The sequence below is a fragment of the Erythrolamprus reginae genome, chromosome 3 (assembly GCF_031021105.1).
Source record: "Erythrolamprus reginae isolate rEryReg1 chromosome 3, rEryReg1.hap1, whole genome shotgun sequence".
Lineage (NCBI taxonomy): Eukaryota > Metazoa > Chordata > Lepidosauria > Squamata > Dipsadidae > Erythrolamprus > Erythrolamprus reginae.
In genome coordinates this window covers 151,532,436-151,556,485 of record NC_091952.1, presented here as the reverse complement: position 1 = coordinate 151,556,485, position 24,050 = coordinate 151,532,436, and the positions used below count along the sequence as shown (strand labels likewise).

The 24,050-nt window shown below is 38.4% G+C and overlaps 1 long non-coding RNA gene across 1 annotated transcript in view; it reads right to left on the bottom strand.

Annotated features, from left to right (window-relative positions):
- Positions 1-17,955, bottom strand: part of LOC139164638 (uncharacterized) — a 203,290-nt gene extending 185,335 nt beyond the window's left edge. The window contains exon 1 of the long non-coding RNA XR_011558669.1: positions 17,879-17,955. This is a non-coding gene — a long non-coding RNA (uncharacterized lncRNA). The remainder of the gene's footprint in view (positions 1-17,878) is intronic.
- Positions 17,956-24,050: the final 6,095 nt, after the last annotated feature.

The window sequence follows — 24,050 nt, the reverse complement described above, 5'->3', positions numbered from 1 at the left end:
TACACAATGGCAATGCATATTCTTTAATACCTGTTGTCTATACTATTCACATGCAGGAGAGTTGCATTACATTAAAAAGAAACTGTCACTCTGAAAGAATTTGGTTCTAGGACAGAAAAACATCAAATATGAACCACATATTAACCTCACAAATACTGTATATATTTTTTGCCTTTTTTAGATATCAAATCAAATTTATTATTACAGTCATAGACCAAAACAAATAAAAACACTTAGTGAATACACAATCAGAAGTTGTAGGATAAATAATAATAATAATAATAATAATAATAATAATAATAATAATAATAATAATTTATTAGATTTGTATGCCGCCCCTCTCCGCAGACTCGGGGCGGCTCACAACAGTAATAAAAACAATATACAGTGTAACAAATCTAATATTAAAAGAAAGTATCTAAAAGCCTGTCATTTAAAAACATACAACACAAGCATACCATACAGAAACTCTATAAGCCTGGGGGAGATGTCTCAATTCCCCCATGCCTGGCGATATAGGTGGGTCTTAAGCAATTTACGAAAGGCAAGGAGTGTGGGGGCAGTCCTGATCTCTGGGGGATAAATAATGATAAATAACAGACAAAATCCATGATAAAATCCAGTCTATCAATTATGCATTGTCAATACTACTAAAATTACCATCCATAAACTGTGAGGTCTATATTCAGTTTGATATTATTAGGGAATGGTATAAACAAGGTTGCCACATTTGTCGTATAAATTAGCTAAGATGTATTAGGCACTTAAAATCTGGCCACAAATTGTATACACACATATATAAATGCACACATACATACACACATACACATATATATGTATACACACATGCACATATATACACACATACACACACACATATACATATACATATATGTACACACACAGAGAGACATATATATATATACATACATATATAAACACATACATATATACACAGATACATATACACATCTCGCTATGAAGAAGGCACATATTTGCTACAAATCCCCAGTGCTGCTGCACAGAATCTGGCCATCTGTGCTGTAATTATGGCCTGTTCCTCCTTAAGCAGCCACTGGAGATAGGTAGTGTATGAGTGGCCAGGATACCTTGCAATTAATGGCAGAATATGTTTTTTCCTAATGTCTGTATAAAAGGAACATTTCAGGGGCATGTGTCCCTCAGTCTCCCCCTCGCTTGAGCCACAAGGGCAAACTTGGTCTAATGGAAAATTTTCTGAAAGCAATGAAAAAGGAAAGTGAAGGTTTTTGTTATTTTAGGTGGATACCTCCAAAATCATTGATGCCAAGAGGAAGGAAGGCATTTTTGTTGATCCACAGAACAGATACATCATTAATGACATATGATGCAAAGATCGGTTAGTGGTGCCAGAGGAAATCATCTGGAAAGCCTTCAATGAAGTTGTTGAGAATTTTCTTGGAAACTTCAGAGTACCAAGCTACATTCAGTAGTTGACAAACTATTTACAGCATAGAAGACCCTGAAGTGCAACACACCACTAAGCAATAATTTTCTGAATTTAGACTTTGACTTCTTTCCACAAAATCTAGGTGAATATGGTGAAAATTTTCAATAAGGAAATTGACGTAATGGAAAATATCATCAGCACAATTTGACTTTATCAATTTGGCTTACTAATGCAGTGAGATGAATCAGACACTGAATTTATGCAGCAGATTGACAACATCATATGGCTAAATATTTTATAGTCATTAAAATTAATTTCATATCTGTGGGTGAGATCATCCAACAACACTGGGTGAGGCATCATCAGTATGCTGATGATACCCAGTTATACAACTCCACCCCGTGGCAATTCAGTGAAGCAGCTGATGTGATGTGCCGATGACTGGAAGCCATAAGGGTCTGGATGGGAGGCAACAGGCTCAAGCGCAATCCTGACAAGACTGAGTGGCTTTAGGAATTTCCTCTGAATGACCATACTATTTCTTCATCCATTGTTCGGGGGAACCCCCTCAGAATGGGTCTGCAATCTGGGATTCCTCCAGGAGCCACGGCTGAGCCTTGATCACCATCCCTCGGCTGTGGCCAGGGGGACATTTGTCCAGGTTCACCTGGTATACCAGTTGTGGCCCTATTTGGACCAGGAGGCTTTGGTCACTCAGGCCCTCATCACCTCACATCTTGATTATTGCAATGTGCTATACCCTTGAAAAGTGTTTGGAGACTGCAAATAGTCCAGAATGCAGCCGCATGAGCTGTCATGGTTGAACCTAGATACACCCATATAACCCTGATGCTCTGCAGGCTGCACTTGCTGCCAATTGGTCTGCGGGCACAATTCAAGGTGTTGGTTATCACCTATAAAACCCTACATGGCTTAGAACCAGAATATCTATGGAACCATCTCCTGCCACATACATCCCAGAAACCAATCAGATTCCATAGGGTTGGCCTTCTCTGGGTCCCATCAGTGCAAGTTGGCAGGCCATTGGGGAAGGGCCTTCTCTTTGGTGGCCCCAGCTCTTTGGAACCAACTACCTCCTGATATCTGTACTGCTCCCACCCTACTGGCTTTCCAAAAGACTTTGAAAACCTGGCTTTGCCAGCAGGCCTGGGGACCATGAGAGTAACATCGAGTCATGGCGGAATTATGATTTGTTTGTCATGGATATGTGTATGAGTGAACAGTGCACTTTTGGGGTTTTTACTGATGGTTTATTTTTTATTATTTTATTGTTGTTATTTGACTTCTAATGTATTATTGTTTTGTAAGCCGCCCTGAGTCCCTTTGGAATTGGGCAGCATATAAGACAAATAAATTAAATGATATTACATTAAATTAAATTTCTCAATAATTTCTTAATATTACTACATTAGGCAATCATTGTAAAGTTATACTTGTATTCAGTTTGAAGGGCTCTGTCATGAACACCAAAACTTTATCCAGAAACAAAGCCTTTGAAAACAATTATTGTCCAGTGTAACCAAGTTGAAATAGTACTTCTTTTGACACATTATCCAATATCTTGTTTTTCTACAGAAGGCTTAAAGAATCAGGTTAGGGACAGATCTTTCTGGAAGAAATCTATGTGTTTACTAAAAATTAACACCAACTTGATGATACCCAATCCATGATTGAATATAGTAAAGAAACTTGGATTTAAATATCTGTATTACTCTGAAGTCAATGGGGAATCATAGTATAGTTACTGTCTTTAAGTCAAAACCTACTCCCATAATTATTATAATAAAATTTGGGAAACATTTACTGTTTTTTTCATAGTATAAGATGCACCTTTTTACCTCCAAAAAAGGGTGAAAACTTGGGTGCATCTTATACATGAAATGTAGCCCCACCCAGCCACCCCTCACCCTTTGGCCTCTGCCTCCCAACAGTTTGCCTCCTTGTAACAAATAGTGCAGAGCCTGATTAGAAGAAGCAACTCATTATCAGCTTCCTGACTCTCAGCTGATTTGAGGCTGCAGGCAGGCCTGCCACCTGCTAAACTGAAAGTGAAATTAGCTGCAAGGAGGCAAATTGCTGGGAGATAAACTGCTGGCAATGTTGGACTGCTGAAACTGGATGTAAGGAGGTGGAGGTAAATCAATAACTATAAATGTCTATAGAATGTTCAAATTATTAGGCTTATTTTTTTAAAGACTGCTTTATTATTGTTCTAGACAACTTAACAAAAAGAAAAAGCTTTTTAAAATAAATGCTTGATCTGAATAGGCCCAGTGCTATTGTATCTTCTTTTAAATAGTAGAGAATAATGTATACTTCCAGAAAGCCATATAAATTTTAAAGATCTGTAAAAGTATAATCTGAAATGTTAACAGTGTCCTATTTTAGTATTAAGAGAAGGCAGCTGAGTTAAACTCTGATTTAGTCATGTTTGGAGTAGATCTATTTAAATAATTGGGAGGAGTTAGTGTGGCTACATTTAAGAAAATTGTCTGGCATCAATATATGGCCATAATGTACATTTTTCCAATTCTTTGCTAGTTATATGGGTAAGACAAACATGCACAGAAATACACAGTGAACAAATTGCTGGGAGGCAGAGGCAGATTCAACTCCCCTTGTTTTCTTCCCCAAAAACCAAGGTGTGTCTTATACTCTGGTGTGTGTTATAATCCGAAAAATATGGTAATTAAAACAGGAAGATTTTAGCAGATAGAGTAGCACATAGAATTCTCAATTTTCCCCAGGCATTAAATTTGGAAAGAAGAATGATGTACCCTGTTTTCAGTTTTTTTATAGAAAGGAAAGAATATAAGTCTAATGAAGAATGAAGAAAAACATGCAGGCAGGAGAGTAAAATTTTATTACTTGAATAATAAAAGTTACCTTCAAAGTTTATGCCTAAAATCTGAATGAATTTTTAATTTGTTACATGCAGTTCCTGACAAATACCATTACACCCAGTTTCTTGTTAATATTTTTAAACAAGATCTAAAGAGAAATTATATTATAAAATGAGGTTTTTGGTTGGCAGGAATTTATCTTTGTGCAAAAGTGAATTCTACTTATTAACAATATTCAGTCCTGAAACATATATCTCAACACAGCAGGCATTAATAAATCATGAATATTAATGTAATCCAAATCAATATAGTTGCTCAACTCCAGTTTAAATTAACATGGACAATATTTAAATATGGCTTTTGAAAACACATTCTTGGACAGCATTGCATATAATAGCCAGATTTAGATCAGCATTCCTTGCCTTTTCCTCCCTGATTCCCTAGAGAGAATGTTACAAACACCATTAAACTAGCAAGAGGTGTATTTTATTTGACTGGCAAGAAAAGCAAGGTTGGAAATGGAGTTGTTTCAAGAAAAGCAGGGGCTTCAATATCCTCACACATCCTCCTAATTCAGCAACAATCATCTTTGATGATACTACTTAATTTCAACTTCAGTTTAAGGAGTTTGAAAATGGGGCATTCGAATAGATACCAGTCAAATGTAGATGCTGAAAAACTACAAAGTATTTTCTCATATGCACTGTACGATTTTAAGAAAGAAAAAATATGCTTGTACATATCCACTCTTATTTATTTATTTATTTATTTATTTATTTAACTAATTCTCATGAGTAAATGTCTCTGGGGAATGTACAACAAAACTGAAACTATGGACATAAATATTAAGGGCATAGCAATCCAAGATTCAATTTTGGTCCCAGATTTGGTTATGACAAGATTTGATTCAGCTTTGAAAGTCAAGATCTGAAGACAACAAAATTTGATCGGAACAGATTTGAGTTTCTGTATAAGATTGAGCCTTAGGCTATAATGGAAAAAAACATAAAAATGCCTGCTGTTTCATTTATTTATTTATTTATTTATTTATTTTGGCAGAATATAATAAAAATATTAGGGCTAGTAGATCTTTTAAAAGACAGGAATCCTACCAAAAAAAATCACCTGGATATCTTGAAGTGTTTCAATGCTGTACAATTTAAATATATTTCACACAGTATTGTTTGAAGGCCCAAATAGTAGGAATAAGAAAAGGACGGTCCATCAATTTCCAAAGAGGTTGTGCTGGAGCAATACTCATAGTTTCCTCTTCTACATGGAAAAAAATATTAACCAGAAAGCTCCCAAATAAAAATTGAAATGTCCACCACTTGCTGACTATCAAGAGCTTGCTGGCAGAACTACTAGCATGGTTCATCATTGGCAAGGTAGATTTTTTCTGGGAGTTTGCATGATCTTCTCCTTCTGCTCCTCCTGCTCCTCCTTATATATATATTGCATATATATATAACTGTGACATAAATAAATATACATGGGGCTCTCTACATGAGGCTACCTTTGAACAGTGTTTGGAAACTACAGATCATGCACAATGCAGCCACATGAGCGGTCATGGACCTCCCCAGGTATGCCCATGTTTCTTCAGCACTCCACGGGCTGCATTGGCTTCCATTTGGTTTCCAAACACAATTCAAAGTGTTGGTTATGACCTATAAAGCCCTACATCGCATTGGACCAGATTACCTATGGGACCGCCTTCTGCCGCATGAGTCCCAGTGACCAGTCAGGTCCCAAAGAGTTGGCCTTCTCCAGGTCCCGTCAATTAGACAATGTTGCCTGGTGGGGCCTAGGAGAAGAGCTTAATCTGTGGGGGCTTCAGCCCTCTGGAACCAGCTCCCCCCAGAGATTTGTACCGCCCCGATCCTCCTTGCCTTCGGCAAGAGTTTGAAGACCCACTTGTGCCGATAGGCCTGGGGACATTAGACATCAGCCCCTGCAGATGAATGGAATGTTAGTTTGTGGTTAGAATGAGAGTGACTGTTTTTTTAAAAAATAAATTGGCGTTTTAGATTAGTTAGCTTAGTTTTAAAGATTAGATTTAAGATATTTTGTATTGTTTTTTATATGCTGTAAGCCGCCCCGAGTCCCCAGAGTGTGGAGCTAAGAAAAAATAGAACATCCAAAAGAAGCAAGCCAGCTATTTTTAAAAAGATTCATCAGAAGAAATCTGTTTCTCTCGTCTGTTTCTCTTGTCTTTCTGTGCTTCCAAACAAACCTGACTAAACAAATTGTAGCACAAGTGTGAGAAATTGTACAGCAGTATTCTGTGAAGCAATCCAAAAGGAAGGATCTATGGAAAAATTATAGGGATAATTGCTCTCAGAGAACCCATCACAGCCTACAAAGCTGACCCCAGTTCTCTTTCTCTCTATGTGGGTGCGTGCATGCATGCTTGCATATGTGCCGGAGTGAAATCCAGCAGTTTCTGACAGGTTCTGGAGAACTGGTAGTGGGAATTTTGAGTAGTTTGGAGTATCCGTCCCCTGCCACACCCACCAAGCCACGCCCACCAAGCCAGACCCACAGAACCGGTAGCAAAAAAAAAAAGGATTTCACCACTGCCGCTTGCATGCATGTGTGTAAGAAAACTGCAAGAATTAGTGATTCTTTGCACATTTAAAATGTCATTTTCATTGGAATGTCATAATTTAAGAACAGCTTTTTAAATTCAACATTCAAGACATCTTCCATTCAAAGATCTGATTTGAGGGAATTTTATGGGATGACCTCTTGGAAGCTTTATCGGGCCTTTCTCTTTTTAGAACACTGTTTTTCAAACTCAGCCACTTTAAGAGGTGTGAATTTCAACTCCCAGGATTTTGGAACTTAAAGGGACACATGTTAAAGTGACTGAGATTGAGAAGCATCGGTTTAGAAGATCCAGCTAAGACAATTTGTCTGTAGTATTTTCTCTGTAGGCTTTTATGCTTTCCACGGTCTATTTTTCCCTTGTTTTATCCTGTCCCCAATTTGTCTGGGTGAACCCTTGGCATTTCATTTTGCACTTGTCAGAATAGATGGAGTCCATACAAAAAGGAAGGAAAAATGGGGAAACTATCAGTTTAAAATTATGGAAGGGGAAAAAAAAACCTTTTGTATGCTGCAGCAAATGTCCCTGAGCAAGATTAGCATTGCTGTGAGCATGTTGGACTAGTCAGTTCATTGCCTGAGGAAAATTTGGAGGCAAAATTCATCAGCACAGCCAGTGCACTTGAAAGACTCCAACACAGGGCTGTGTTCCTGGCCTAGCAACAACAAAATACCTGCTTGAAGTTGAGGGAAAAGAGCAAGCTGGCTGGAGTTCAAAAGACTGGGATGGTAATCACACATTGCTTAACAAAAAAGTGAATTACTGTGTTCCTTTGTCAGGGGGTAGCTGATTTACATAGTCTCTTCTTGGCAATGCCCAGTGGGTTCGAACTTTTGAGATGTGCACAGTCAAACATTAAAACAAACAAAGAGGAAGAATGCTTGATACCTGTGTAATTTAACCACATTTGACTGCATACGGTTTGTGTTAACAGCTTCCTAGTGGCTGATACAGACAAGGATAGACAAAAACCCTTGTCTGTTTCTTCCCTCTCTGCATAAGCCAGCCCCAGATCTATTGTAGGACAGATTTCTGATTGCTTAAAAATATACTTGACAACTCATGACTGTATCTTACACTAACTTGAGTTTTTAAACTATAAGAGCAAGATGTTTAAATACAGGCTGTTAGCAGTGCTGTTGACTATTTCAGCTTTTCCAAAGTTTACTGGCAGAAATAAAATTTCTGTACCAACTCGTGGCAAGAAAACTCTGAATAAGTCATTGTAATTTCATACCGAATGCCTTTTTGTTCTGTAATTGAATTTTACGTGCATGCTTTGGGATTATTTTTAGATTAGTTTCCATACAGAATGTTGTCTACTGTGTGAGGAAGAAGCAGATCTGCCATTGCTATCTTGATGCTGTTAATAATGTAGAGAGGCATAAGAGAATGAAAGCAGACAATGCAATAAAATAAGAATGACAGTAATATTTCTGGAACTTATTTAGGTTATATTAATATTATTCATTGTTATTATCAGAAGAAGTACATATATGACTGTGAGTGAATGCCCCAAATTTCAAAGAATATGAATACTGGGAATTTGAAATGATTTAATCAAACTGAGATTCATTCAGTATTTATATTATTTTTTGTGCCATTTGGTTTATACTGATCTCCACCCACAATCAGAAATTGCAGATGGGCCTTTTAATTTAAAGGTTCTTGATTTATATTGTTTCTTTACAGTTGACTGTAATATCCTATAGTGTAAATCACTGTTTCAATACTATGTCATCCTGGGCTTAGTTATAAGCACATTCTAAACAAATACACCACAAATATTCTTATTATGTGGTCTAAAATCAAGCTCAGTTCTGTATAAACCTCATCTGAATCTGGATACTGCTGATTTGCATTGGACAATATTTAATAGCATCAGATCCAAATTTTATTTGATTAAATTAGAATTCCAGTTATTATTAATCAGTATACAATTCCAAAATTTACAGGATTCCCCAAACTGACTTGCTGACAATTATTATCTCTAGTTTCTTGCAATCTATATAGATATATTTGTTCTAGAACAGGGGTAGGCAACTCATGGCTCTGGAGTCACATGTGGCTCATTAGGCCCCTTCCTGTGACTCTCTGCCCCATTACAGGCTGGCTTCACCCTTCCCTCCCTCACCTGGCCTGAGAAGGTAAGGGCGATGGCATAAATAGAGAAGTCTTCCCTCCTGCCCTAAGGATCTAGCCATTACCATCCCGTCCCCCTCTGCAGCTCTTTGGCTAAGCAGGGTAGGTGAAAGCTCCAAAGTGGCAGGAAGTGAAGGATGCCTTCACTCTGGTTACCCACCTTCCTCTCTCATGTGGGATGGGGGGGGAGCATGGTAAGGTGATGGCCAGATCCTTTGGACAAGAGATAAGTGGCACTGTAACTGCCTTTATACGACATTTGTTTATAAGACAGCTTTTGTGGGGGGACAGAATGGGATGAGACACAGCAAGGCAATGGCCGGATGCTTAGGGCAGGAGAGAAAACCCTCCTTAAATGAGCAGCTGCATGCCACCAGCCCTCTACATGCACCTTTGCGCTTTAAGGAGGATCCCACTGTGCATACCACAACCAACTAGGGAGTCATAAGAAGGGGATGAGTTTCAGCTGAAGAGAAGCTGGGGTGAAAATCATTATTGGCACATGGAGAGAAAAAGAGAGAGAGGAAGAAAGATGAGAGAAAGGGACAGATGAAGGAGGGAGAGGGAGAGAGAGAGACAGAAAGATGAGGGGGAGAGAGATAGGAGAGAGAGAAAGAGAAAGAAAAGAAAGAGATAAGAAAAGAAAACAGAGTCACAAAGTCTGGGTAGGCTTAGCTGTGGTGGGAGTGATGTTGAGTTGGCAACGCTCACCCAGGTTTTGTGACTCTGGGTGTTTTGTTTTCTCTGGGAAATGAGTCCAAATGGGTCTTTGAGTTTTTAAGGTTGTCCACCCCTGTTCTAGTACTTCTCCTGTGATACTTGGAGATCAGTTTGGTCCACTCCTGTTGACCTTTCATAAAATCTTGAAGATGTGGCTATATTCCTCAGTTTGAGGACAGATTGAGATTAGACCCTATGACATATTTTTTTAACCTTAGCTGCCAGTTATCTAGTTTAGTTTTGTTGTTTGTTTGTTGATTGATTGATTGATTAGATTTGTATGCTGCCCCTCTCTGAAGACTCGGGACATCTCACAGGATACAGTATAAGAACAGTGAATACAAAACTAATCTAATTAATTAAAAACCCAGGATATAAAAATCAATCAATCAATTCGATTGCAGCCATATATCACATTTATTGGCCAGGGGGTCTAGATCTAATTGGCCCAAGCCTGGTGGCATAAGTGAGTCTTGAGACTCTTGCGAAAGGTGAGGAGGGTGGAAGCAGTGCGAATCTCTGGGGGAGAGCTGATTCCAGAGGGCTGGGCCCCCCACAGAGAAGGCTCTTCCCCTAGGCCTCGCCAAATGACATTGTCTGGTCGACAGGACCTGGAGAAGGCCAACTCTGTGGGACCTAACTGGCCTCTGGGATTCATACGGCAGAAGGCGGTCCTGCAAGTAATCTGGCCCGATGCCATCTAGGGCTTTATAGGTCATTGCAACACTTTGAATTGTGTCCAGAAACCAATCGGAAATCAATGCAGTCCACGGAGTGTTAGAGAGACATGGGTATATCTGGGGAGGCCCATGACCACTCACATAATGGCATTTTGCACGATTTGAAGTTTTCAAACACTCTTCAAAGGTAACTCCATGTAGAGAGCATTGTAGTAGTCAAACCTCGAGGTGATAAAGGCATTAGTGACTGTGAGTAAAGACTCCCTGTCTATGTAGGGCTGCAACTGGTCCACTAGGTGAACCTGGGCAAATGCCCCCCTCGCCAGAACTGAAAGATAATGTCCAAAGTCAGATGTGGGTTGAGGAGGATGCCCAAGTTGCGGACCCTCTCTGAAAGGGTCAGACGTTTCCCCCTGATGGATAGACAGATGGAAATGTCCTTGGGAGGCAGAACCCATAGCCACTCCATCTTGTCAGGGTTGAGTCTGAGCCTGTTAACACCCATCCATACAGCCTTCAGACACCAGCATATCACTTCCACTGCTTCACTGAGTGAAGACTGCTTCAGGGCTGACACTCCATAATTCAGCTTCTTCTACTAAAAATGTTGTACAATATTGAAGCCATTTTGGGACTTCAGAGCTGACACATTGGAGAAAATGGCTAGGGAGTGGGAAAATGAGGCTATGTGTGGATTTTAGAGGAATTAATGTCATGTGCATGCAAAAACCTACCCATGAAGAACATGTTGACCTACCTAGCCAAGGGAAGGTACTTACCAAATTGGATCTGCAGGAGGCGTACCACTAGGTACAAATCAAGGAAGGAGACATATGTCCATTGGATCATCACAAGGGTCAGTTCAGCTTTCCATCTGAGTATGAATGGGGTGGTGGAATGATTAAATGCCATGGTCAAACAATACTTACAATGTTATGTCAACTACCAACAGTCCAACTGGGCAGAGTTGCTGTAGTTCACTGAGGTATCATGCCTGACGGCAGAGGTGGGTTTTAAGGAGTTTCAGAAAGGCAAGAAGGATGGGGGCAATCCTAATCTCTGGGAGGAGTTGGTTCCGGAGGACCAGGGCCGCCACAGAGAAGGCTCTTCCCCTGGGTCCTGCCAGACGACATTGTTTCATTGATGGGACCCAGAGAAGGCCAACTCTGTGGGACCTAACCGGTCGCTGGGATTCGTGCGGCAGAAGGCGGTCTTGGAGATATTCTGGTCCGATGCCATGAAGGGCTTTATAGGTCATAATCAACACTTTGAATTGTGACCGGAAACTGATCGGCAACCAATGCAAACTGCAGAGTGTTGGTGTGACATGGTCATACCTGGGGAAGCCCATGATTGCTCTCGCAGCTGCATTTTGCATGATCTGAAGTTTCCAAAAACTCTTCAAAGGTAGCCCCATGTAGAGAGCATTACAGTAGTTGAACCTACTGTAAATGGGGTGAGAAGGAGGACCACTGGAATTACTTATGTATAAGGTAATGATGATATTAGTACAGGTGGTTCTCAACTTACAACAGTTCATTTAGTGACTGTTAAAAGTTATAATGGCACCATTTTCCATACTTACAACTGCTGGAGGGTCCCTATTGTCACATGATCAAAATTTGGATGCTTGGCAGTTGACTCATATTTATGAAGGGTTGTTGTGTCCCGGGGTCATGTGATAATCTTTTGCAACCTTCTGATAAGCAATGCCAATGGAAAAGCCATTTTTATTTAACAACCATGTCACTAATTTAATAACTGCAGTGATTCATTTAACAAGAAATGTTGTAAAATGGGGCAAAATTCACTTAACAAATGTCTCACTTAGCAATAGAAATTTTGGGCTCAATTGAGGTCATAAGCCGAGGAATACACCTGTATTGTGTTATTTCCTTGCAGGATTATGGAAAAGGTACTCTTCTTTTCCCACTGTTTTACTACAAAATAACAGTGTGATGTTTTAAGCAGACAAGCTGATACTTATCTAAAGACATTCTTGACCTAGTCTACTAATTATAATAAAATATTAGCTGATCAAACACGTATCTCGTTTGATATCATTTGACTATGTCTTGTCTGGCACCACAATCCAACTTCAGATATTCCTTAAAAGTTGATGCTAGATGAACGTAGGTAACACCATTCTGTTTTTACAGGTTCATGATTTAAAGAACATGAATTGTTTGTCATCCATTTAGTTTTCTCTGACAAGACTGTTCCATACCCAGCAACCCATTGAGAAATGCCTACTGAAACCAATAAATTCACTGTAATCTTCATAATGACATCTTCTCAAAATGTTTTTTTATTTCTTTCTCTCTCTCTTTACAAAAACAGATAAAATTTCATCAAAACGGGAATAAATATTTAAACCATAACCAATTTATGCATATTTCTGAAACTTGAGCGCCAGATAGGGAAGACTGTAAAAAAAAAATCCACTAAAAATCTGCAGAAATAATTTAACTCTCTTGTCATTGCTGACTGACAGCTCTAATAAATTCCTACATTTTAAGCAATCTTACATTTCACATGCATTTGCTTCTTACTCCTGTGCAGAGTGGAACATCTATTGTCAAATGCATAAAATAACATTAGAAATGCAAACTTAATGTAGCCCATGGTAATGTGTTATTTAAAACTTATGAGCCCGAATAAGGGCTTATTTCTTCTAAATTGAAATTTATAGTTTCATTTTAGAGTGCTAACTTGAATACTGATGGGGCTTAGGCATGTTGCCATAAAATAGGAATGAAAAACAAAGCAAGTAATGATCAGGCATAAAACAGCTATTATGGAAATGTATAGAAATCTTTTTGAAAAGGATTTCAGTTACCTGTATCAGTAATAAAGACAACAGAGCTGATGCGAAATATAACTTCTTACCAAAACGTAATATGTGGAAAGATATACCCATCTCTGCTTTTTTTTTTTTTAAATTGGATTTGCATGCTGCCCCTTTCCGTAGACTCGGGGCGGCTTTTGATCTGGCACCTACGCAGATGAGCCACATCAGGTCCATTCCCCAAAATGCATCTATGTCAGAAAATGAGAACAAATCCTTGCAAAATAATCCCTCTATATGTACACCCACACACATACATAAGCACACTCACACAGTCACTCACTCGCCCACACACTGACACACATAGACACACACACAGGTAGACAAAGATAAAATTATGTATAGTGAAAGATAACCCAATTTTAAACTTTAGGGTTACAAAAGTAGTCATTTAGGGTTTACTGACACACTAGATATTTCCTAAGCCAAAGATCTCATAATGCTTCAGGCAAATAGACAGCTCTTTTTCCACTGTAATTATCTTTGTGTTTCAAGAGGGGTATAAATGACCTCATTGGACTTTAGAAAAGTCAGGAAAGTAGGGTAAAAATGAATATTACTTGGTTAGGAAGCAACCAAGCAATCTAAGAGTGTAGAGTGGGGGCCAATCTAGTATAGTGGTTAAACAAAGGATGAACTGCTCCCGGTTTGCTCATGCCTGTCAGTTGTCGGAGAGTTTTTCGCAAAGGCAGCCCTATCATGGTGGGAGGAAAATGAAAATGGAGCGGTGTAATCTAGCAATGGTCAATTTAGGATGCTGTCAGGATGAACCCCATGGCCAGACCACAATGCCTCAAACAGCCAGAATGATGTATTAGGGGCCATCACGGAGCTAAACTCCTAAGGCCAACATGCTGACAGCCAATAAACCAATGGCCCTCAGCTGAAAGTTTGGCTAATAGCGTGAGCCAAAGCCCTGTGCCATTCTCAACCGAGAAGCTAGAGATGACCAGAGCATCAGCTGGTGAGAAAAACTCACAGTGCAAAGATTTGATGACTGGAGAAACCTCTCACAAGAATGGGACCTGGGTAACATGAGTCCTCTTCTGCCTAAGGATTGAATCAAAAGAGGAGTAATCTAAGATGGAGGGCGAAGATATCAATTTGACGGACTCAATCTTCATTGGCTGAAGGATCTGTGTTATCCCATTCTTGGATGCTAGCTCCACCCACTATGGAGAATGTTCATATTTCTTTTAAAAAAACACAAAAGTGCACCCAATCCGAAGCTGAAATGTCCATGATTGCATCTGCTCAATCTGTATTCATTGATTAAGTTATTTAAGGATAATTATGCAGGAAGAGAAGAGGTGCAATATTAAAGCAAATTGTGTCTATTCCAATATACTGGAAATAAGGCCATCTAAAACAAGGTACTTGTAAACTGTGTGGTTGTCTCTTACAGTTGTCTCTTACAGTGATAAAATATTAATAGTGGACAGAGGAGGGAAGTGATATTTCTAACGGCAAATTCTTGTAGCTCTGGACATCTCAATCACGATGGGCTTCACTGAGACATCTCTGGCCTAATTTCCTTTGACTCTGAATGTGTGCAAATCAGAGAGAAATATGAACTGACGACAGAGAAAACCAACAAAGACAGAAAATCATTTCAAACTGCACCCTTATCAATATTTTACTAAGCCTGGTTGACTAGACATCTTTGAAAATTCAAGAAGTTGTTTTGCAAGAGTCTGAACTTCAGATTAGAGAAGCTTCTAAATGCTATTTGAGTGTGAGGAATTTCAAATCTGACATGAAAACACGTGCTGAGTTCATGTGAATGTATGTTGCATAAAATTAATAGTTATTTGCTGAAATGTAGCAGAAACATTTCATATGGCTTGCAATAAACAAGGTTTTGAAAAAAACATTTATTTTATGTGCCATTCTCTGCCTAGAGTGTGCTAATAGGCCATGCAATCATATATCTACTTGGAATTCATTAAAACTGATATAACTGTGACCTTGAATTTATGGATCAATGTCATGATACCATTAAAGTCCTTCCTGATACCCGGAAGCAAAGAGTTTGCTTTTGTTCCAGCCTCAATTGCATCTTGAAATCCCGCTGGTGTTGCCTTAAAAGTTTCAGAGCTTTTTTATATTGCTCTTACTGCTAAGAATAACAGGAAATTGACTCCAACCTTGACCTTTGACAGAGTAACTTACCAATTTGATTAAATTATTTCTTTTTAGGCAAGGAATAGCAAATACTTTTCAAAAAAGAATAGCTTGGTTTGTAAGATATTATTCTCTGATGCAGAAGAACAAGCTGGATCATTGATGTGCACAATGCATAACATTTGGGACATCAGAGACACTGATCATTTTCTATTACTTTTTGATATATTACAGAACCATTCACAATGGCATCTGAAACTAGCAAAATGTCAAGAAAGAGTAACTAAAGTGGAAAAATAAATCAGAGTGGAATATAAAGAATCCCAATTATCCTTTCTACTCAGTGATGGGCTACCAAAATTTTTACTACCACACTATGGGTGTGGTTTACGCATTTTGTTTCAACACTTTTAGTGCAAAAAATGTGGAGCTCCATTTTCGCTACCCCGCTGCATCCCCCCCATCCGGGCAGTAGCCCACCCCTGGTACATAAAGTGTATGTATACACATGCATGCACAGCTCTTCTAAAATTATACACATTCAACCTCATTTACTGCGATAGGAAAAACATTCCCAGAGCCCAGAAAGGGGGGGAAACCCCCCCAAATTTTGCTACCGGCACTGTGTATCTGACCGTACCCGTAGGAGCCCATCACTGATTCTACTTCATAAAATACTTTTTTAAAATATAAAAATAAGTGCTAGTATATAATATATGCATCTTTTAAAAGTACTGATGTTGTCTATTCAGAATTTAATAAAGAGCCATTTTAGAGTAAAGAGCACTTGAAGGTAAATATACTGTATGTTTCTCAGGATAATGTTGTGGGATCCAATCTAAGCTGGTCATTGGGACCAGAGGTTTAGTTTTCTGAGCTTTCAGACTTATGCTGGAGTCCATTCTCAGGGACTGTCTCTTTAGAAGAATGTGTCAACTTATCAAGGTTCCTGACATAGAAGCAAGAGTCTATGGAGAGGGGCGGGATACAAATCCAATAAATAAATAAAAGAGTGAAGTCGGGGACTTGAGGAAAAGGGCACTTTGGGGTAGTAGTTTAAGACAGGAGTCTCCAGCCTTGGCAACCTTAAGACTTGTGGATTTCAACTCCCAGAATTCCACAGCCAGCTTTGAGATTAAATAAATAACTACCGATAATTCCTTAAAGGTCTTTATAAACTGAGGTTCCACAAGTATAAACTACTACTCTTTGTACTTGAAATTTTCTATAATCTACTCTAGCTTTGAAATGTTGTCATGAGGAATCACTAGAGCCAGCTTGCCAAAATTATTGTCTTCCCTGTTCCACTCACGGAAAGTTGCAATGAATTAAAAAAAAACCCTTAAGTTTGGGGGCGGGGGGGAGGATCATATTAGTAAATGCAATTAGTAAATATTTCTAATACTGAAATCACAACTTGTTCGGTTAATAAGTACTAGGTTTTCCAACCTTTGACGCACATTATTCTAAACATCTTTAAAATAATACAACCTCTAGATGTTCCATTAGATGGAAAGAGTTGTTGGAACCTAATGAAGTGGAATAGGAAAGTATCCTGGGAATAATTTGAATAATAATGGGAAACAGAAAGAAAAGAAGAAAAGAAACACTGCTTTCAGTTGCTTTTCTGCTTTACACTGCTTGTACATGAAACTGCTCTGTAAAGGAAAGGAGAACTAATTTGACTCCAGGTTTTAAATGAAAATATATAGTATAAAATCTCTTTTTTTCCATGTCGCTTTTCAGTAAATGTGATAGCAAGGGTGAGATAATCCTTCTGTCCAATAAACCTGATAGGAGTACTGAATATCAAGACTAATTTTCATTCCACCAATAAATGCAGTAGGATAAACTACATTCCAATTTCTTTGCTGCTTAAAATGTTTCTGAGTGGAAATGCTACTGCTGACTGTGCCTTCCTCTCATATTTCAAAGTTACTTTCACCATTCTAAAATACCAATGCAATAATTGTTATTTCACCATTCTAAAATACCAATGCAATAATTGTTAGAACTCTACATGTCTAATGGGTGAAGTCCACCATCGCAATGGGGTCAAGTACCATCAATATGCATCAAGCTAAATAGTTATATATTTCCATCCTAGCCCCACCAAGTGATGCTATCAAAGTTTCTTCCCAGTACCTGGAAGCTGTGACACCCAAGAGCAAAACAAAATGGTTGTGTACTTGGGAGTCCCTGGTTTTGGTGATGCTTCATGTTTAGTTTTGTTTAGAAGAGAATGGGTACATAATTTGGGAGTCCTTTCTTGGCCCTCAGCCCGTACCATCCAAAAAAACCAGTGAAAGCGACAGCACCTCTGTTTCAGTCCTTTCCCTCATTTCCCTTTCCCTATCCAGTCTATTTTCTATGTTGATTAGTTCAGCTTACACTGTTTGCATGTCCTAATAAGAACATGGTGGCAGAGATACATTTTTGATAAGTTATTTGAGCGTTTACCTTGAGAGTATGTTGATTGAACATCAACTGGCCTTCTGAACCCAACAGCATCTGAATTCTTTGCAGAAAAATGGAAGGTGCCGATTTCTAGTTCAATAAGAAGGAGGGAAGAGCAAAAAGCTCATATGAAATAAAATAAATTATAAAAAGGAACAGTGAGAGTGTATTGGGCGATGGTGGGAGGGGGGGTTGGAAGCATAACTGTGGCATTCAGGCCTGTCATTGCAACAGTAGCTGCCCCTGTCCGTGTCTAATGTAAAGGTTATGGAATATCATAATCCCTTCTCTGAGCTCCTTTACAGCAGCAATGATGACTAAATTTCTTGTGTCTTATCACACTGTCACAGGCTCCATCCAGAAGTAGGAACTGTGAAGAAAACACAGCATGGAAACCAAAGAGCAGATGATCAGATTAACTTGTATTGGATTTTTTTTTTCATTAAAAAAAAAAAAGCAGAGCTCAATCTGACTGGAACAGGCTGGATTCTGGGGCATATGGAGATTTAAGACATACACAGTTATTTTTCTCTCACTTTCTTTCCTCCTCCCTCTTATCCGCCTCACCATTTATTTATTTTAAATGTACAGTGTTAGAGATATTATATCTCCCTGACGAGTCAACTTACAGAGATCTCCTTTAGACATTTAAATCATCTCGCTGGGAGGTGGGGCTCAGAGTTAGCACTTCAAGCCTCACAAGGATGGTATCGGGTGGGCAGAGGGATTTCAAGAGGACTTTAAAAACATCAGAGCTTTGATGAAAAGTAAAAGTTCTCTTGGTATTCAGTCGCATCATCTTTGCCCCCATGTTGAATCTGCCACAGTACTAGATAAAGAAATCTCTGCAGAATATATCTGCTATCTCCAGGCATCTGAATAGTGTCTGTGCATTGATTGTTGCAGAAATATATGACAGACTAAGTTCAGTTAGAGGAGAGCAAGGAAATAATCTCCCTGGGGCACCCAATGCAAATTAAGCCATTCATTGATAAGGGGGGTGGAAATCATTCCACTAATATAACTTGGCTCCAATCCAATACAGTCATATCTGAATAACCTGTTAAAAATGTCAACTCCCACCAAGCAAATGTTGGGTGGTTAAATGAGATGAGGGCAGTGAATAGAGCTGTGTGCACTCCCCTCTTAAACAGTGGATGGGTAGTCTTTTTTATGATATTTTCCCCCCTTAAAGGACACTGTGTAAGCAATTTGTCTGCACAGGTATCACATGTGTATGTTCCAGTATTTAATAGGAATAAAAGAATACATAGTACTGGACTACATAGAATATAAATAATGTTCAGCAGTTATATAAGATCCAAGATCAAAGCAATCAAGGGATACCCCACTCAACTTGTGAGATACTAATGTGGCAACTATTAATACAGTCTTCAAAATGACTCTATTTTTGTTACTGGTAATAAGTAGAAAATGTGATGAATTTTGAATACTTGTGGAAATTGAGTTCAGTTCTAGCAACCAAAGCCTTTTTCATGGAAAGGTAATGTTCAAAACAGAGCCCAGCATTTTTAAATTTATAATTGAATATTATACTACAGCTATGAATATTCATGTAATTAAATAATGTTTGCACGGAACCTCCCAAAGGAGCTTATATTACATAGTAGGTGGAGAGCCATATTCTGCACAAATAAGAATTGTGTTATTTAAAGCTATACAAAGTTAGCTTTAACTTCCATGCTTGATTTTTTTCAGTTAGTCACAGTTCTCTTTCCAGACAGTTAAGCTGGTTTCATCCCCATTTTGCATGTTTTCATGCTCTTTTTGCAGGGTAAAATCACTTCTCAGGCTCTTTGAGATGAATGCCATTTATACAAAAGTTAGAAATATTGCTTCTAAAAAATAAATTTGTTGCCCCGTTAAAATACTACAAATGGAAACAAAGTTAACTATCGGGCTACAGAAGTAAGGAAGATTTTAAAAAAAGTCTTGATAGGCATTTGATAAAAAGATCATACACATTTATGGTAAATATCAAGATATACGAGTTTGTTATTTTATGTATAAAAATTCCCTTATTGGCCATAAATATGCATGATCTGTTGATTATAGATCAAGATATAGAACTTTTAACTAGATACTATGCTTTTAACATGTTTATTTTCTTTTATCAACAAAAATAAAATATAAAAGAGAAAACAGAAAAATGAACATTCATCACTAATAATGAAAAGAAAAACAATATCGGGTACAAAAAAAAATCTCAGATAGATTTAACACTAAACATAAAAAGTCCACCACAGCTGGATGCTGAAAAATAAACAAATAAAAATATTCTTCCAGTTTTTAACTGTATTGGTCGTTGTCATCTATATTATGATCTGATGAAGATATGAGGTGCTTCACAAATTCCTTGCCTAATTAATGTTGGGGAGCTTGTGAGCAGATATAATTTTATATACAGTCCATAGTCACAAGTTGCCTTACGTTAATTTAGTGGGCAAGATGTTTATGGAGCACTTGATAGTTTTTCCTATTCTTAAAAATATCTTTCCCCCCCCAAAACTTTCAATAAAAAGACATACAAACTTACAAACATTTAAATACATAGTAGGGGTTACAATTGCCCCTCTTTTCTTGAAGTCAATTTTTAATACAGAAAAAAGGATAAAGTCTTAAATCTTTAAGGCAAAATAATGTTCTAATTGAAAAGAAGAATTTTGTTTACATATCCTAATAAACATAGAGTTAAATTGATAAAAAAAAAAACCAACAACAATAACAACTAGAAATATCAATAACATTTGATTATATGCATACAGTTTTCATAACCTTATATTCTACTTTATTCTTATCTATCCATGTATAAACTTTATTCCAAATAGTATAAAAGTCAGATTCTTCTTGATCATTCAGCCTTCTTGTCATCATATCCATCTCTGCACAATCCACATTTTTTTTAACTACATCCTCTTTTTGGGGGATATCTTCCCCTTTCCAAATATATCTTTGGCAAAGCAAATTATTCTGGTTAGTGCGGCTTCTTTTTTCTCATCATCTTTCTTTTTGCCTGCTTATGCCAATCATGTGCTCATCCTACCCGGGCCCCCAACCTCAAGACACTTACTGATTCAGATAGACAGAGCCCAGCATCCTTGTTCAGGCCAGATTGTTGATCTTTCTCAGCCGTGTATACACTGGCCTCAGGCAGGGGCCTCTTATTTAAATTGCCAAAGTGATTAGGAATCAGGAGATGTTTAAAAAAATGCTGGCTTTTGGTGGCAATTGGTGACAAAAGATGTATTCCTGAACTGTAAAAAATTAATTACCTAAAGCAAATGCTGTGAACTGAGAATGCAAAAAAAAAAAAAAGGAAAAATGTTGAAATCTCAGCAACTGCATGAAATACATGGTTGCTTATGTGCTGTCAGATAAAATTTCAGGTAAAGAAATTACAGAACCTGAACAATTGTTTTAAAAGAACCTCCTTTCTCTTCGTCTCCCCTCCCCCTCTCCCCAGTTCTCTTACTGTGTTTATTAGTGTACTATCCAATAATAGGTAACATAATAAATAATCCAACAATCTCCTAATAATCCAACAATTAATCTCCCAACATCCAATCCCCCATCATCCAACCTCCTAACATCTGTTCTGTCTGGGTCACTCCGGAAGCTATGACCAACCCAAAAAGAAAATCCAGACACACCGGTTGAATCCAAACACAGTTTTAGAATGGTAAAGAGAAAAGAAGCCAACAGGAAATGTCCTTACAGGTCAGGAAAGCACTGGAACTCCAAAAGAAACACGAAAGCAATTGTTTATACAGAAAAACAGGATCCTTAATGCCAAAACGAGGCTGTTGAGCTAACAGACACAAACCTCTCACCGGTCTTCAAGACTGCTGGGCCACGAACCAGGAACAAAAACGCTGAGAGGAAATGCAGATAACACCAACTCCTCTTTGATAACACTCCACGCTGCCGAATTGGTTCTCATGCCTTATAAACCCTTCCCTGCTAATGAGGACCACACCCAACCCCCAAGTGCTCCTCCTTCAGCGCTGATAATATCTACGCAGTTGAGTTCTCCTTTGAGCTATGCGTCTCTGCCGCATACTAATGATAGCTTGTGCTTCGTCATCCAGGGACTTCAGGGAATCCAGAGAATCCAAGTTACTGGCTTGAGATAGCCCTTCCCCAGGGCTCCCAGGCCTTGCTTCATCTTCACTTTCTTGACTGCTGTCTCCACTGTCCGGTTGCAAAGAACTCTCCCCTCCGCTCTCAGACTCCCCCGGGCATGGAGCCAGCAGAGACGCAGCTGGTCTTTGATCTGGCTCAGGCTGAACCACAACAACATCCAACGAGCAAGCATTCAATCCCCAGTTATTCAACATCCCAACACCTAAAATTAGGTAGGCAGGTCTTTACTTCCTCTATTACCAACAACTTTAAATGCAAGTTACTTAATGCAAGAAGCATCAAAAACAAAATGCCTCATCTTACTAAATTCAATATATTGGATGTTATATTTGCCTGTGAAACATGGCTAAACACATCCTTCCCAGACTCCATTATCACAACCAGGCTATCATGTTTACTGGTCCGTTCATCGAGGAGGCGGAGTAGCCATATTCTATAAAAAGTCCCCAAATCTAAAAAAATTATTCAAGTTACACATGAACTTGCTCTCAACCATCATTTGTGAGCTGTCCTCAGAGATGGGCTACTCCCGAAACAGCTAATTGTGCGCAGCTCTGCACCTCTGGTGCACGAGTACAGGATCGAGCACAATTTTGCTTCCCACACTGGTGCAGGTTATGATAAAAGAGGACAATAGGACAGTGGGACAGGGACAACAGGCACAGTGGTTCACTTATGCACATCTCTTACAGACTTCTGAGAAACTGGGAGACAGTAGACAGTCTAAGGTTAAAATTTTTGGCATTTGGGGAAGAAACCGCAGAATCAGTGGTGCATTCCAGGCATTGATCACTCTATTGCTGAAATCGTATTTTCTGCAGTTGAGTTTGGAGCAGTTTACATTTAGTTTGAATCTATTATGTGTTCATGTATTGTTGCGGTTGAAGGTAAAGCAGTCATTAACAGGAAGGACATTTTGGTGTATGATTTTATGAACTACATTTAGATTACATCGGAGGCCACATAGTTGTAAATTGTCTAATCCCAGTATTTTAAGTCTGGTGGGATAAGGTATTCTATCATAAGCAGAGGAGTGAAGGACTCTTCTTGTCAAATATTTCTGGATCATCTCATTTGTAGGGTTCCAGACAGGTAAGCTGTATTCCAGAATTGGTTTGACAAATGTTTTGTAAACTCTGGTTAGCAATGTAATATTGCCAGAGGAGATGCTACATAAGATTAGATTAACAACTCTAGGTACCTTTTTGGCAATGTTGTTCCAGTGGGCTCTAGCTCTTAGGTCATTGGATATGAGTATTCCATGATTTTTGACAGAGTGTGGGTCATTTACAAGTTCATTTCCTCCAAGTATTTTGTATTCTGATTCTTTTTGCCAATGTGTAAAACAGAAGCATTTGTTGGTTCAGATATTTATTTATTTATTTATTTATTCATTCATTCATTCATTCATTCATTCATTCATTCATTCATTCAAAGAGAACACAGTTGCTTATAATATGATCACAAAGATCATTTATATAGAGTATGAAGAGTGTTGGTCCTAGAACATGGCCTTGAGGGACACCACTGTTGACAGGAGCAGGAATTCATATGGCACTTCCTATTTTGACCACTTGTCTCTTAGACATGAATGCGATTATCCAATCATGTAGGAGTCCGGAGATGCCATGGGATTTTAGTTTCAGAATTAGTTTGTTGTATACTACTGAACCAAAGGCTTTATAAAAGTCTATGTAAATTGTGTCTATTGTTTTACCTTCATCAAGTTGAGTGGTCCATATAGGTTTTTGCAGTATAAGAGTTGCAGATTACAGGATAATTTTTTTCCTGAAACCAAATTGTTTGTTGGAGAGTAGGTTATTCGTTTCTAAGTGGAGTGTAATGGATTGGTTTATGATTGATTCCATGACTTTGTAGATGACACAACTCAAAGACATTGGTCTGTAACTTTCAATGTTACTTGGATCTCCTTTTTTGAAGATAGGTATGACTGTGGCTAGTAACCATAGGTTGGGTAAGGAGCTAGTCATGAAGGATTTTTTTAAAAAAA